Genomic DNA, 15,615 nt, shown 5'->3' on the forward strand with positions numbered 1-15,615 from the left:
TGATTTTCTCTAACACCAGAAGATAGTCAATCGGGTCAGTAATACATTGACTTTAAAAAAATAATTTGAATTACTTTTTTAATGTCAGAAAGCACAAATATATGGAGAAAGAAAGATTTGTTTGATAATTGCTTCGAGAAAATATTTGAAGAATAAAAATATAGTTATATGTTCCCCATCCTAATGATTAGTGGGTTAAAGATTTTTTTTCTTGAAAAGAAAAATACCGGATGGTCTCACTCATAGCAGGAATCTAGAAAACTTAAATAAGGGACCAGGAAAATGAAAAACTATAAGAAAGTGAAAATCAAAATCAACAAAAAACTATGAACCAGAGACACTTTTAGGGGGCGGGGGCGGGAGGGGAGGGATTGGGGTCAGAATGGGGGCGGCAATTGTATGGGGAATATAACAATAAAATTTATAAAAAAAAAAAAAATAAAAAAAAAAAATAAAACCAAGTGAGATATTAAATACCAAAAAAAAAAAAAATAAAATAAAATAATGTTTTCCATTAAAAAAAAAAAAAAAAAAAAAAAAAAAAAGTTTTTTTTCTTGAAAAAATAAACCATAAAAGTAAAGGAAAAACAGAGGCAAATTGTTCTGTAAATTTGGACTCTGGGATATTTGTATGCATTTTCCAGATATAATGACAGGAGCCGTGAAGGTGAAAAACAAATACATTTCACAATCTAGGCTATAAAATATACAAACTAAAGACAAATTACAACCATAAGTATGTTGCATTATATAACAAAGGGGTAAGACCACTAAAGACAGATAGAAAACAATACATGTTTTAAAGTCTAAATTTCTCAACCTAAAATATAGTGGTGTATGGCATTCCAATGAGAATCTCTATTTACACTAAATATTATTCTATTTATTTGGAAATTAATTCTTTGCTATAGACATACGTAATTTATACTGGTAAACAAAAATATCAAAGATGTGAATTTCTATTACTTCACAAATTCAGAAGTTTTTTTATTTACAATGAGTATATACTTCCACTAGCTTCACTTAAAAAGTTCATCAACTTCATGTAAAATTTAGAAATGTCTTTTATTCTTTAAGTGCCAATTTTCTAGTTTCAATATTTGAAGAATGATTCCAGCCGATATGCAGAAATTACTGTCAGTTAAATGGCATCTTGTCCCATCCGTTCATGTATTCTTTATCTGTTCATGTATTCTTTTGCTGACCCCTAACAAAATTTAAAGTTGCATGTTTTAAAATGCAGATTTCTAAGGGCCAACTTAGATCTACAGATTCAGTCTTTGACATTACTGGGAATTTTCAATAAGTACCTCCACATGATAAAATTCTCTTACAGATTCTCATTCCCTTGGTTTGCTTTCTTTCTCTCTCTTTCTTTTTTTTTTTTTTTAAAGGTTTATTTATTCAAGCACCAGGGTACAAGCCAGATGTGTGGGAGGGTGAAAGGATTCACCAGAGACAGAACAGGGAACAGAACAGGCAGACTGACTGAAATACACTGCTGAGGGGAGCAGCGGGTGAGACAGGAGAGGTCTGCTGCAACATGTGGGTAGCTCCCTGACTGGCCAGGATCGAACCCGCACTGCAGAGACTGCAGACAGCTTCACAGTGTTGCGCTCAACCGCCTGCACCACGAGGGAGGCCCCTCTTTCTCTTTTTATTCCATCTGAAACAACTAATATGGTTTATGTGGAAGGCAGCAATGGGTGTAATTGACCTCCAGTGGAAAGTGCAGCTGTTGTTTTCTCTGCCCTGATCTTTCCTATGTAAGATGACAGTTCCTAATCTTTCAGTAGGAAGTTAATACCCTATAGAGTAGCCAATTAACTGTTCTGTTTGACTGCATTTAGTATTCTTAGCAAGCCTGTGGAAGAGGAACAAGATGGCAGTGTGAAATAGAAATCACAGCTCAATTGTAGATTTGGTAGAGGATTGTAAAAACCATTTCCCTATCCAGTGGTTTCCATAATTTTAGGTTCTGCTGCCATCACACATACTCAAAAAAGTTCCTGTATATTTTTAAATAATTTAAAACTGAATCTAATACTATATTTATTATATAAGCATATATAAAAATAAAGCTTTGAAAGACATTTAAAAAATAAGTGAAATAACATTATAAATGTGCTTATTACCACTGAATTATATACTTGAAAATAGTTAGAGTGGTAAATTTTATGTTATGTATATTTTAACATAATAAAAAAATTATAAGTAGAAGTAACATTCTGGTATATTAGTTCCCATTACCTGGTATGCCCTGCACAGTGGCTAACTGGAGAGGAGAGACACATAAGGAAGGGTGAACATACCACATTCCTCATCTCCACTAATAAAGGTCAGGCTTCCTAGGAAACAAAACTTCCATTGGGGAACATCGGTGACCTTGGAAGGAAAGTAACATATAGCACCAGCTGTGTTATCTTAGACAAGTTACTTAAACACCCTAATATTAAGCTTCCTAATTTTTAGAATGGGAATAAAAAAATTTTACATTTATTTATAACAAATATGTGCTAGAGTACTTTACATCAAACATTTCAAAATCCTTAGGGTGGCTTCATAGTGCAGATTATTATTCGGGTTCTTTTAATGAGAAAACAAAGATTAAATAAAATTGAATAATTTATGAGATCATTTTGTTACGATGGAACATCTTCAGGATCTAAATCAAGTCTCTGCTTCCAATGGAATCCTCATTGCACAATGAGGGGTGACAGAAGGTATGCCCACCTGCAAGGGTCTGGTGAAGACGAAGCCATATGATTTTGTAATGAATTATGCACAGTTACTAGCTAGAGTAGACCCTTTTGGAAAACTTTCTACTGGACCTTTTCACTGCTTAATATGCAGTCAATAAAGGAATGAGGATTTACCTTTTTCCTCAGAGGACACAAAAAGGGTGAAATTAAGGGCAAATTCAGCTGCAAGTGTCTCCATCTCCCCTGAACCCCCTCACACATACACACACAAACACATATACAGCACTCAGAATCTTGAGCAATTAAATGCTGAAATCACAACTAAGAGAATAATTAATATATTATTAAAGTAAATAATAAAGAAAGAAGCTGGAAAAAAATGACCTCTTCATTTTGTGTATTAGAAAGCTGAGACTCGGCCATTTTGACTCACCAAAGGTGATGTTAAGTAATACGCAGAAGAAATGAGTTGAGGACCTAGTCTTCAAGCTTCCTGGCACTGTCCTATGAAGAGGAGCTACCTCTACCCTATGAAGAGTAGAAGATAAAGGGCAATGTAGACAAGAGACAGTAGCGATAATAGTTCTCAGAAGGACAAAAGCGAAGTCTGACGGGTTTAGTGGAAGACCTAGGTCCACACTGATGAGTGTTATTTATTACAAGAGGAAAGGACTTTTCATTGAAGTAGGTGAACAGGAATCTCCTTTTCTCTGATTACCACCTGTGTCCTCTGGGAATTCTGAGTCACAAGATATATAGCTTTTTTGAACTACCTGTTCTAGAATTTCTACATTCTATTATTCACCTATTCAGTGAAGACAACCAAATGAATTGCATTAAGTGGAATTAATGGTGGAATGCCCTTTTCCATGGCGGAATGCCCTTTTCCATGAATCTCTCACATTTCTGCACACCTTGCTAGCAGAGTCACTGCCTGTCTGTGACCCATACCATGTTTGCAAGGATGCTATACAGTGCATTCTTGATAGGAGAAGATAGTGTCTAAAGCAAAGGGCAGGGATATGGAGTGTCTCTCCTGTTACACAACCATTGGCTGTAAAGACATCACCTGACTCTCCACTGGCCATGGAGAATGAGCACTAATGCTAATACTAGGCTGCTGCTGCTGCTGCTGCTATAATAAGTAATAAATTTCCCTTGTCTCTGTTGCATGAGTTTTATGTCTTCTGCCTACATCATTGAAACAGGACCTGTAACTGGGAACAAGGCATATGACGGTAGACAATGAATGCCCTACCTTGAAGGAGGTTAGGTGAGAGGAGAATAACATGGTGGGAGGGTGAAGGGACAGGAACACCTTGGTAGTTTTTACAGTGTGATCAGTCTTTAATAAAGGCTTAAACTGAGCTCTTTCAGCTGGTGTGTAACCATCAAGTCTCTCATATTCAATGGCTATGAATCAAGGTTGGTTCAATCATGCTGCTGGCATGTAATAATTAGGCAATTCATGTACTGGTGTCAGTAAATGACAAAAAGGCAATGCAACAACCAAAAAATGAATCACAATTTGTTATTTCTTTTACCATCCTTCAGGTATTCGGACTAGTTGGGGGAATGTCATTTCAGATGGCATTGGACTCCACCATAAGATGCATAATGTGAAAAATAGGTTTTTTACCTCAGGACAAGATTTTGTGAAGTCCTAAAGTGGTGGTAGTGGTGTTTATTACTATATTAAATAAAATGTACTTTAATCTTAACATGAAAGTATGAAATAAAAAACTTTGTCTGAAAAGTATCACATAAAAGAAGTTTAAATGATTAAGTATAATTGAAAACTTTTTCAAAGGGAAAATTATTTCCTCCAGAGTATTTATTCTGAATGTCATGTTAGCAAATTTACATGATTATCTCTTCTACTATTTTAGTTTTTAAATAGTGTTCTTTAAAGCTTTTAAAATGGGCCAGTATTTGAGTTCGTGACATTTCAGTTTAGTGTTCTTTCACTACGGATATGGTATACTTTGAAATTACTGTGTTCTATCACTCTTACGACCATTCTGCCAAATATAAATGTCAAGAGTAGGGAGGGCTGTCCTTTTCATCATGCTGAATTCTCTTATATATAACAACCAGGCTCCATAATTTGTGAATAATCATTTGTGCAATGAATTAGTCTCTGGTGTTCTTTTATGATTTGTCTAGTCCTCGTATTTCAGGGGAATAGAGTCTGAGTCAGCGGAAACTCTATGAAGGGTCTCTGTAAGGTATCAAATGGAAGCAGAGTGTAAAATCTATTTACCATGCAATGTGTTATAAAGGGTTATGAGATATTTCATATGTATGGACCAATCTTGACTTAACGTGTGAACATTTTTTTGAGTAAAGAAGTGAAAGTCAAAATGAGATTAATTTTTTTGGTGGATTATTGTATTGCATGTTTGATTTTAATGCCAGACTATTTTCTCCCATATGGCAAATATTACTAACCTGAAAAGAATTTGATGGAAAGAAAATAGTCTTATGAAACATCAATCATGGACTTACGGGAATTGTTTCCTCTTTTCATCCAATGGTTTTTCTCTGCAGCAGTTGACGTTTAAATTAGCCACTACTTAGGAAGGAGGTAGCGGTTAGGTAATGGCCCCAAGAATTAAGAATATTTCTGATGCCTGAATTTATTTGTAATTTAAAGTATGCTTTAGGTTTTAAAATTTGACGAGTGCTTTTTTGCCATTGATCCAGCTGTGTTTTTTGCTTTATGGCAGTTAAATATTTTTCTCAGGCTAAATCCTGAACAGAAGAATGAAACTCATTGCTTTGCATTTGTGAGAGCTGTAGTTTGAGAGAATGTTAATCATTTGGCATAAAGTGCTCCTTAAAACATCATTTTGAATAAGAAAAATAGCCCTTTATTAGGCACATGAAGACATTTGGGCATTTCCTGGTATCAAATATAAATGTACCAGGTGGCTAATAATATACTAGTCCTCAATTTGAAGCTTTTATTACATAAAAATATAAACTCTCATGTGTCATATCTCCTAAGAGGCAAAAGATACAATGAAAATAGTCATAAAAATATACACTATTTCCCCAATATGAAATATATTTTGGAATCTGATACAGCATGAGTGACAGAGAGCCCAATGCCCTTAAGCACTAAGCTTTGTTTTGTCAAATAGTTTCAGTGGCCCCAAACCAGGCTTTAGTTCTCTGGTGGAAACTTCAACCATAAGCTGAAAAATAATCATGTTTGCTTCAAGTGCCTAAAATCAAATTAAAATATGTCTGCATTTTTCTGTTAATTCTACTCATTAAGGTCAATTTGAAAATTGACACAGGTTTCCTTTTCTGAAACAACATGAATCACAATGTAACCTCTTTGTTAATATCAGAACTGCATCTGCTGATTTCAAATAAGCATGCACACCCAGATGACCAGAAAGCCTGAACTATTTCTAGAGGCAATAGAAAGAAGCTGTGAGTGCTGGAAGGTGGCTTGAAGAATGGACATAACTACAGAAGTCATCTTATTAAAGACATTTAGAGTGATCTCCCTGGTGGCACAAGGAGTTAAGTCTCATCACTATGAAGCTATCTGCAGCCACTGCAGCACGAGTTGGATCCCTGGCCAGGGATGGCACATGGCACAGCAGACCTCTCCTGTCTTGCCCACTGCTCCCCTCAGCAGTGTATTTCAGTCAGTCCACCTGTTCTGCTCCCCACTTTGTCTCTGGTGAATCCTCTTACCCCTCCCTCAGCCAGTACCTCTGGCCTACACCCCAGCTCTTATATGCATAAATATTTAAAAAAAATAAAGACATTTAGACAGCAGGATTCTGCTTTTGGAGTTTGACTATAAACAGATTCTCCCTTGCACATCCCAGCTTTGCTTTCCATGAATACAGATGGTTTTGCCTTTATACCTAAGCTATAAGGGTGTAGACGCAGACCTAGATTTCTCTCTCTACTTTCATACACATTAGGTATGGTTTATGTAAGTATCATAGGTAACTGAATGCATCAGGTCCACAATAAATTTATTGAGCCTTTCACTTTGTGTACTGGGAGAAAAAAATTTTAAAAGGGATGTAGGATTTTGAAAAGTATGAACAATGTAAATTATATTTTGTGTAAGACTTTATTTATAATGAAAAAAAGTTTCTTGCACACACATGCACAAAAACTTTTTTTGACTATAATAGAATAAAAGCATTCTTGGTGAGTACTTTAAAAAATTTTTATTATATTTCTTAGATGTAACATAACTGTCATTTTACTATGGACTCTTTTACAGCTCTTAGTTTCTTTAAACTATCCCGTTTTTTGCCCTCTATCCCTTTAGCATCATAATGTCATGTATTTTAGGCATCACTACCCATTTCAGAATGAATTTTTGCATGCTGAACAAAGCTAGTTTGGAAACATAATTGTTTTATGATTCCAATTTTAGCACATACATAACCTGTAGTATTGCACGATAATTTTTAAAACGACGAATAATTTTAAAAGAGTCAGGCTTTTACAGTGCAGTAGGAGAAAGGTTATGGAGAAAGGTTTAGCATAAAGATAATTTCTTCTGTAACTTTATTGAGTTCATGGTATGTTAGATACTCTCCAGGTGAGGCACTTGTAACACTGAACAAAAAGACACGTTTTCCATTGCCATACCTGTCATAATCTAATGAAGAAAAGAAACACATAAGAAACAGGCAAACAGATAATTATATGATATGCCAGGTGGTTATAATTACCAGTAAGTTAAATAGTTTGGTGTAACAGGACCAAGAGTGACACATGAGGAGTGTGGGGGCAGCTGTAAATAGTGTGGTCAAGGAGGCTTCTCTAAGGAGGTAGAATTTAATTTGAGTGAAAGAGAAGAAGCAAATTCTGTGAGGATTTGTAGTAGAAGGTGTGTGCAGTTGCAGGACTAGCAAGTACTCCTGATCAGAAGCATGTTGGACATCTTCAAGACCAGAAGGGAGACCTGCTGGAGCCATTCATAGGACAATGAAAAGGGATGAAACGTTGACCAAGGGCCAGATCGTGTAGAACCTTAACCACATAGTTGGGACTTTAAATTTTATTCTAAAAATAATGGGAAGACAATAGAAGGCTTTGAGCAGAAAAGTGGTGTGGCCTGATTTACTATATTGTTATAACCTTGTTGATACATATAACAGACATAATATAAATGACAAAGGTACAATTGAATAATTTTGACATATGGATGTCCTGTTGAAATGATTGCTGCAGTTAATGAGCATAATCTTCTTCTTGTAAAAGATTTCTTGTATCCTTGTGTCATTCCTCCATCCTGCCACTCACTCATCCTACCACCTTTATCCTACCACCCTTATCCTTGTGCAAATATTGGTCTGCATTCTGTCACTACAGATTAGTTTGAATGTTCCAGAATTTGACCACTCTAGATTGGAATACTACATAATGTGCATACTCTTTTTTTTTTGCTCTGGTTTCTCACTCTGAATGATTATCTGGGAATCGTCCATGTTGTTGTATACACCAGTAGGTCAGGCATTTCATTGCGCAGTATCCCACTGCTTGTATATTCCACAAGTTGTTTATCCCTTCACCTGTTGAAGGGCATTTAGGTTGTTTCCACGTTGTTGTTGTTTTTTCCTGCTAGAAAATAGACTGCGATGAAAATTTGTGGACAAGTATTTTATATGGACATGTGTCTTAGTTTCCCTTGGGTAAAATGTCTAATAGTAGAGTGATTAAGGAGTGTGGTATGTATGTGTTTAATTTTCTAAAAACTGCAAAACCACTTTCCAAAGTGGCTGTACATTCTCACCAATAATGTCTAAAGATTCCTACTTCTCCATATCCTCTCAACACTTGTCAATTTTTTTGTTTATATTTTAATTTTAGTGGTCTCTCATTATGTTTTTAATTTCCGTTTCCTATGATGGACTTATGATGGTCAGCATCTTTCATGAGCTTATTTACCATCTATATATTGTCTTTGGTGAAGAGTATGTTTAAATATTTGGGCATTTTTGAGATGTGTGTACACTTATCATGGAATCAAGGACTCACAGTATAGGATTCCTATAGCTGAGTGGTCTGATTTAATTTTCATGAATAATTCTAGTTGCTGTGAATAGAAGTGATTGTATATGTGGAAGGGTGTGCTGAACTATAAGGAGCTTTACCTTACTCTTTTTTTCTGTACATAATTAAATTGTGTTTTGAAATGTATTCCTCCTTTCACAGATAGTATGTAGGAGTGACTCAGACTTAGAAAAGTAAGTTTTAGTTACCTATTATTTATCTATGTAGAGAAACTAAGTAGAGCACTGGAAATGATGAGAAGGAAGTTGGACAGGTGATTCTAAAATCCAGAGGCAAGTTCAGACAAGAAATTATGGATTCAGAATCTTTCATCCTATTAGTTATCTTTAAACACAAGTTAGTAGGCACAAGTCACATTGGATTTGGAAGAAAGAAAACAAAATTTACACAAGAAGTGAAACTATTAAAAAGGTACATAATCTGCAAGCAAAAATGTGACAAGGCTGGTTTCTTTATCTTGATACTAGACTTTGTTAGGCTGGTATGGGAACAAATCCTGCATAAAATCACCTTTCTTAATGTCTGTACTTGAACAAGAACCAATTACTAACTTGGGGTTATTGGTGATAAATTCTTATGAAATAAGCTTATAAACGTACATCAGTTCTGCTGTATAACTCTACGAAAGCAAACAGTGTATAAGACAAGGGAGAAATTACTATATTGTATTCCTCATAGTTCATGCAGTGGACATTAATGTAAAGAGAAATTGTGTACTAAAGTCCAAAAATGTAGTCTTTACTACTGCTATATAAGTAGTAGGATGGCTACAACTATTTGAAACAAACATAGATATCATTTTACTGGTACTCTTTCTATGTGAAGTTACATGGCACTAGTCATAATTATCTTTAAAAACACTTATCATTTACTACTGCTGTGAATGTCAGGTTGACAACTTATTAAACACTCTTGACCATAAATAAAATTTATATATGTTATAAATTTTAATTGTTATGTTCTTTAAGTTTATATTTTACTCAATGTATTATCAACAAGTAGCAGAAAGATATAATTAGGTATCTGACCCGTAATGGCAATAAGTAACTGTGACTGAGTAAATGAATGAAATAACAAATATTAAATAAGTTTAGCTGATTAAATCTTGTACTTATGGCAAAAACCGAGGTGCCACAAGTTAACTAGGGTCTTGAGTGACTTGTTTCCTTAACCCATATTTGTTTCATCTATTAGAGAGTTCAAATGGTATCTCTGAGATCTGGCATGTAATGATGCTTTATTTGTTTGTGCCAACAAATTTCTCCATCTAGTGTTACTTTTAAAATATTAATTTGATAAAATGTCTGAGTCTATGCAATAAAATGTAGCAACATCTCAAAAGGCAAAGACAAGTTAACAGATCACCACATTCCTGATCATTTTTTTATAATTCCACATTATTATATCATTAGAAGCCATAAAAAATAAAAATTATATAATCATGAACATGCTAATTTAATAAAAATTAAAAGCAGGAATTAATTGGATATTGGCTAAAATTTTACATAAAGTTTCACACTTAATTCTTATAATACCAGTACTTAATGTTAAAGACCATATTGTTTTCCTTTTGTAATTGCAGAAACTGGCAGAGAGTTCCCAAGATTGCACAGTTAATGAACAATTGATAGGAGTAGGATTTATACATTAGAATTTCTATCTTATACCAAGCCCTTGTCCTAAAATATCATTAACTACAGTAGTTTTCTTTTTAATGAAAGACTCTTAAAATTTCCATGCATATTATTAATGTGTGAAGATTGTTTTACTGGATCATTTTCAATATTTTTCCTACCAAGTGTTACTTTATTTTGTTATTATATTTGAAAGAAACACTAAAAAAGTTGAATAATAAAAGCATGAGGAAACATCCCTAGAATTTCCGGCATATACCATTTAGAATACTATTTGGTATTGACTTTTAGAATATTGTCTTTATCAGTTTAAGAGGTTTTCTTAGCTTGGATCTTACATTAGAACATGATGTCTGAGGTTTGTCTAATGTCTTTTCAGCATTTAATTATAAAGATATGATGTTCATGACACAATGGAATACATAGCTGGCAGCAAACTGATTACCTAAGAACAACCAGAAAACAACTACAACTCGCAGAAATCTCAGCAGCTCATTGCTGTTTTGCCTAGATGATCCATAAATTTTTACTTCTAAGGTCAGTGGACGATGACTCACAGAGGTGCTGGAGCAGGGAGAGAGGAAGGCACTGTGGCCACAGCAGTAGCCATTCCTAAGAGCCAAACAAGCTGGGAGAGGGTATAAACTGTTGGGACACCGTATCTGGTGCTGATGAGCCCTTCAACAAATGTGAACTCTTTGGCTGTTTGAGCCCTTCGGCCTGGTGTTGAGTCCCAGAGAGCTTGATTAGTGGCAGTGTGGGCAGATGAGTCCCTTCTCTCCCCTCAGGGAATCCAGAATTTTTGAGACTGGAGAGAAACCTGCTGCTAAACGCAGAAACCCATGGCAAGAAGGCAGGGGCCTAGAACATAGGTTCTGTGCACAGATTGGTGCTTGTTCAGGTCCACAGGGAGATGTGGCAGCACAGGAATCTATGCCTCGGTTGCCCCCCACAAGACTCCGTTGTCAGGCTCACTTCCCTTTCTTATCTCCACCCACTGCCAAGACAAACAAAAGAGGAACCCAAAATTAAAGTCACAGCGCCACCTCCTGCAGAAACAAAGTAAGGCAACACACGTACCTAGAAAAAGCCAGTCTGGGGAGTCACAAGAAGGAAATGCTGAAAGAGGATAAATCACCAGAAGCCAAACTCAGTGACAGAGAATTGGAAAATTGAACAAAGAATTTAGACCTATCACAGGAAATCCAATGAAGTTGAGAATCTTAAGTAAACACAGAAAGATAGGTTTATGATCTCAGGGGAAAAAACAAAAGGAACAGAAGGAGTTTCTAAATGTAAAAAGATGCATCCTTGTTGAATTGTCAGAAACATTAAAGAATGCTAGGCAGGGCAAACATATAACATACAAAGGTACCCCAATCAGGGTATCACCATAATTTACACAGAAACTCTACAAACTAGGAGAGAGCGAAATGACACATTCACAATACAAAATGATAAAAACCACCAGCAAAAAATATTCTTCCATGCAAATTATCACTCAAATAAGATGGAGAAATGAAGGCTTTCCTGGAAAAACAAAAGCTAATGACATGTACAAGATCTCCCCTAAAAGGAATTCTTCGACATGAAAAAATGTACCTAAAGCCTGAGCAAGATGTAAAGAATAATACAGAATCAGAAACATAAACAAGAGTAATATGAGACAACAACAAAGCATTAAAGAGGAAGTCAGACAGAATCTGTTCAGAACAAGGTGATACTAGGCAAAAAGGGACTATTTTAGATATAGAAAATTTGATACAGGGCTTCCCCGGTGGTGTAGCGGGTTCAGCGCAGAGCTGTGAAGCTGTTCGCAGCCTCTGCAGCACGGGTTCGATTCCCGGCCAGCCAGGGAGATACCCACATGGGGCAGCAGACCTCTCCTGTCTGACCCGCTGCTCCCCTCAGCAGTGTATTTCAGTCGATCTGCTGTTCTGTTCCCCACTCTGTCTCTGGTAAATCCTGTCATCCTCCTGTGCCTCTGGCCTGTACCCCAGTTCTTGTATAGAAAGAAAGAGCAAGAGGAAGGAAGGAAGGAAGGAAGGAAGGAAGGAAGGAAGGAAGGAAGGAAGGAAGGAAGGAAGGAAGGAAGGAAGGAAGGAAGGAAGGAAGGAAGGAAGGAAGGAAGGAAGGAAGGAAGGAAGGAAGGAAGGAAGGAAAGAAAGAAAGAAAGAAAGAAAGAAAGAAAGAAAGAAAGAAAGAAAGAAAGAAAGAAAGAATCCTCATGGCAACCATAAAAAAGTTCTTTTTATATCATGACATTGAATATATCTTGAAATAATTTAGTGATGATTTTCTTATTTGGTAATCTTTTTTTTTCTTCAACCCTGTTTAATAAGATCAAATTTGAAAAACAATTATTATTATATTAGTAATAATCAAAATCCAAAATTAATAATATAGGATATATTCATATCAAACCAAAAATTAGAAATCTCTCAAAAATGTTAAAAAAAAAAACACTTGTGAAACTAGAACTCTTTCCTTCTGTAGGCTGTAAACAATCTACTAAGATCTCGCGTGACTGGGGGTGATCCCACATTTTTCAAGCAGACTTGTCTGGAGCTTTTGTTGGGTCCAACTTTCATTGACTTACAAGATCACTATAATTTGGACACCAATAAGTTACATAAGATTCTGAGACAGCTTCTATTCAATATAAGGTAAAGAATTCAAACTGATCATAATGAAGTATGACAACCGTATTTGATTAATCTACAAACAAAGAAGAATATGTCGTTGCAATAGTAATGGGACAAGCCACCCAATCAATTAGTAGCAAATTGGACAGATTGCTTTGGAAGTTTTCCAAAAGAAAAAGTGTTTCTGGTGTTTTGCTTCAAAAGCAGAGTAGAGCAAACTTCCTTAATCCCCCAGATTGGATAAAAATTTGATTTTTCATTCTTAAATTTTATATGTTAGAGTCAAATCCCCAATAGGTGGAATCGTAGGATGGAAAAGTCAAGGTTTATTTTAAAATTATGAGTCTGGTAACCTGTGATGGTAATTGTGATTTTTGAGAGAGCCCTTTTGGTTTCCTCTGCTTGTGAATAATGGGAATATTATAACCTTGCAATCTATAATATATTTTCATTTATAACTCATTTGATCCTTGCAACAATCTCCAAGGCAGCCTGCCTCATTTCTTAGTGAGGAAATTGAAGTCCTGGAATGTCAAGCAATATACACATGCTAAGGATAGTGTGGGTCTAGTAGCAAATCCATCTCTTAATCGGCATCACTGGCAGCACAGCAATGGCGTGGACCAGTCTGCTCCCATGTGTTAATTTGAATAGAAATGATAGAGAACACAGCCATGGGGTAAATGTTAACCTATGCCTAAGCTCATTTATATCTTTCAGTATCTGACCTTTTCAGGGGAGAAAATAGAAGCCAGTGGATTTCAAGTTAAAAGTTGTCTTGAAGTTCTAAATAATCAGGAAGATGTTTCCTCTCCATAAGATTGGGGAATGCTGATAAAGCATATGGGAATTATCTGCTTATCATAAACCTGTATTGAACTCCCAGTTGTGGGCAGAAACTGACCCTCCTTGTTTTATATAAAAATAAGCCCAAAATCCTATTTGTTTTGAAAAATTAAGTAATCAAATGCCAAATTGAATTTCCTGCTGTACCTCTTACTGAAGCATCTTTCAATTCTAGTTCTTTAATCACGTTCTCAAATACAACACAAATATAGAGAACATAACAAAATAACACTACAGCAAAACTCCTTGTAAAACTTACTATATTATGTGGCTTATTTACCTCTGTTCTGTACAGTCATGTATCAAAATCCTGAATTTCATTGAGAAGGAAAGACAGATCGATTTTGTTTCCTAGTCTCTAGAAGAGGAGTTGAGATGTCAGTAGAGAAATGCCTCTCTCCATCACCAGAGGAAGCTAATCAAGGAAAAATGTGTGTGGGTAGCATATACATTAATCTCCAGCTGGATCGCAGGACCGTTATGAGGTGTAACTAATCATATCGTTGTGACTCATCTCGTTCTGTAATAACACACGCCACAGTGACATCAGTGGTTATGCTAGATAGATGTCACATGGAAAGGAAAAGGTATTGTTCAATTGAAATCTCTGCCAACCGGTGCATGACACAGTGACAGTTTGCAGTGAATGCAGCTACTGTTTTTTCACAATAACACATTTGGCATGTCCTGCCTCTACTGTATTTCCAAAACTATCTCAAGCCATCATTGTGGGTAATTTCAGACCCACAGGTTGCTCTTAGAGTTTAGTTCTTAAAAATGACCTCTGTCAAGATTCACTGGCCAGTCTATTCAGTTGTGATTTGTCGCTAAGTCCAAATGCTCAGGAAAAAAAAAAATTTTTTTTTTTAAAGAATGCTGAGGTATGTAAGTGGTGAAATTATTTCAGATCCTTCACAAACTTGATTTCCAAGTCAGGTGCATCCAACATTTTTTCTTCAGAGGGAGGATTGTATTGTGATTTCTTGCTACATGTAAAATTTGTGATGCCCATGGATTCAGATCTGTAAGTCAGTTATCCACCAGCAGGTAATGACAAGTAGATTGACCAAATACATGAGTCATAGGCCTCAGGCTGGCCCTGATGTAGTAGCAACTCTGTAATTGTCAGGATAGGTGCCTCTTATCTTCAGAGGAGGGGGTGCAACTAGTTAAGGCCCCTTTCTACTTGAAAATTGTATGGCTTATTAAAAAGTTATCTATTCAAAAACATTCATGTTTCTTTTATACTAAATTAGAAATTCATTAAAAAGCAAGAACCAAGGATGTAAAGTATTTTTAATTTTAAAAACATGTTTTCATTTTTAAAAGTATCTTTTAAAGTTTTTTCTTAAAAGTAAAATAATGGTAAAGACTTATAAAATGCATTGTAGGAGAACATGGGTTAACTGTATATGCCATGTACCTGGTACAGTATTGACTGACACAGGGAACCAGAAGTTACTCAGAATTTCCTGATAGCAAAATCAAAAAGGGAAATCATTGATTTTATTTCCATCATCTAATTTTATTTCAGAGGAATTGCCTAAATTTTTGTAAAGAAATAAACATTTCCTAGGAATACATTGATATAAACCTACATTGAAATAAAGCTTCATGTTAACGGAAACATTTTCCAAAGGGTACTAATCTGTTCTAGAGATACATAACTAGTAGGAAAAAGTTATCCTGTCTAAGCAACTTGTATGCCAATCATAAAAATTTATA

At 35.5% G+C, this 15,615-nt stretch overlaps 1 protein-coding gene across 1 annotated transcript in view; it reads left to right on the forward strand.

Annotated features, from left to right (window-relative positions):
• Positions 1 to 15,615, forward strand: part of MARCHF1 (membrane associated ring-CH-type finger 1) — a 308,377-nt gene that overhangs the window by 157,849 nt on the left and 134,913 nt on the right. The gene's annotated exons all lie outside the window — the stretch shown is intronic.

This window comes from Talpa occidentalis, unplaced genomic scaffold (genome assembly GCF_014898055.3).
Source record: "Talpa occidentalis isolate TD23 unplaced genomic scaffold, MPIMG_talOcc4v2.1 talOcc4.8, whole genome shotgun sequence".
Taxonomy (NCBI): Eukaryota; Metazoa; Chordata; class Mammalia; order Eulipotyphla; family Talpidae; genus Talpa; species Talpa occidentalis.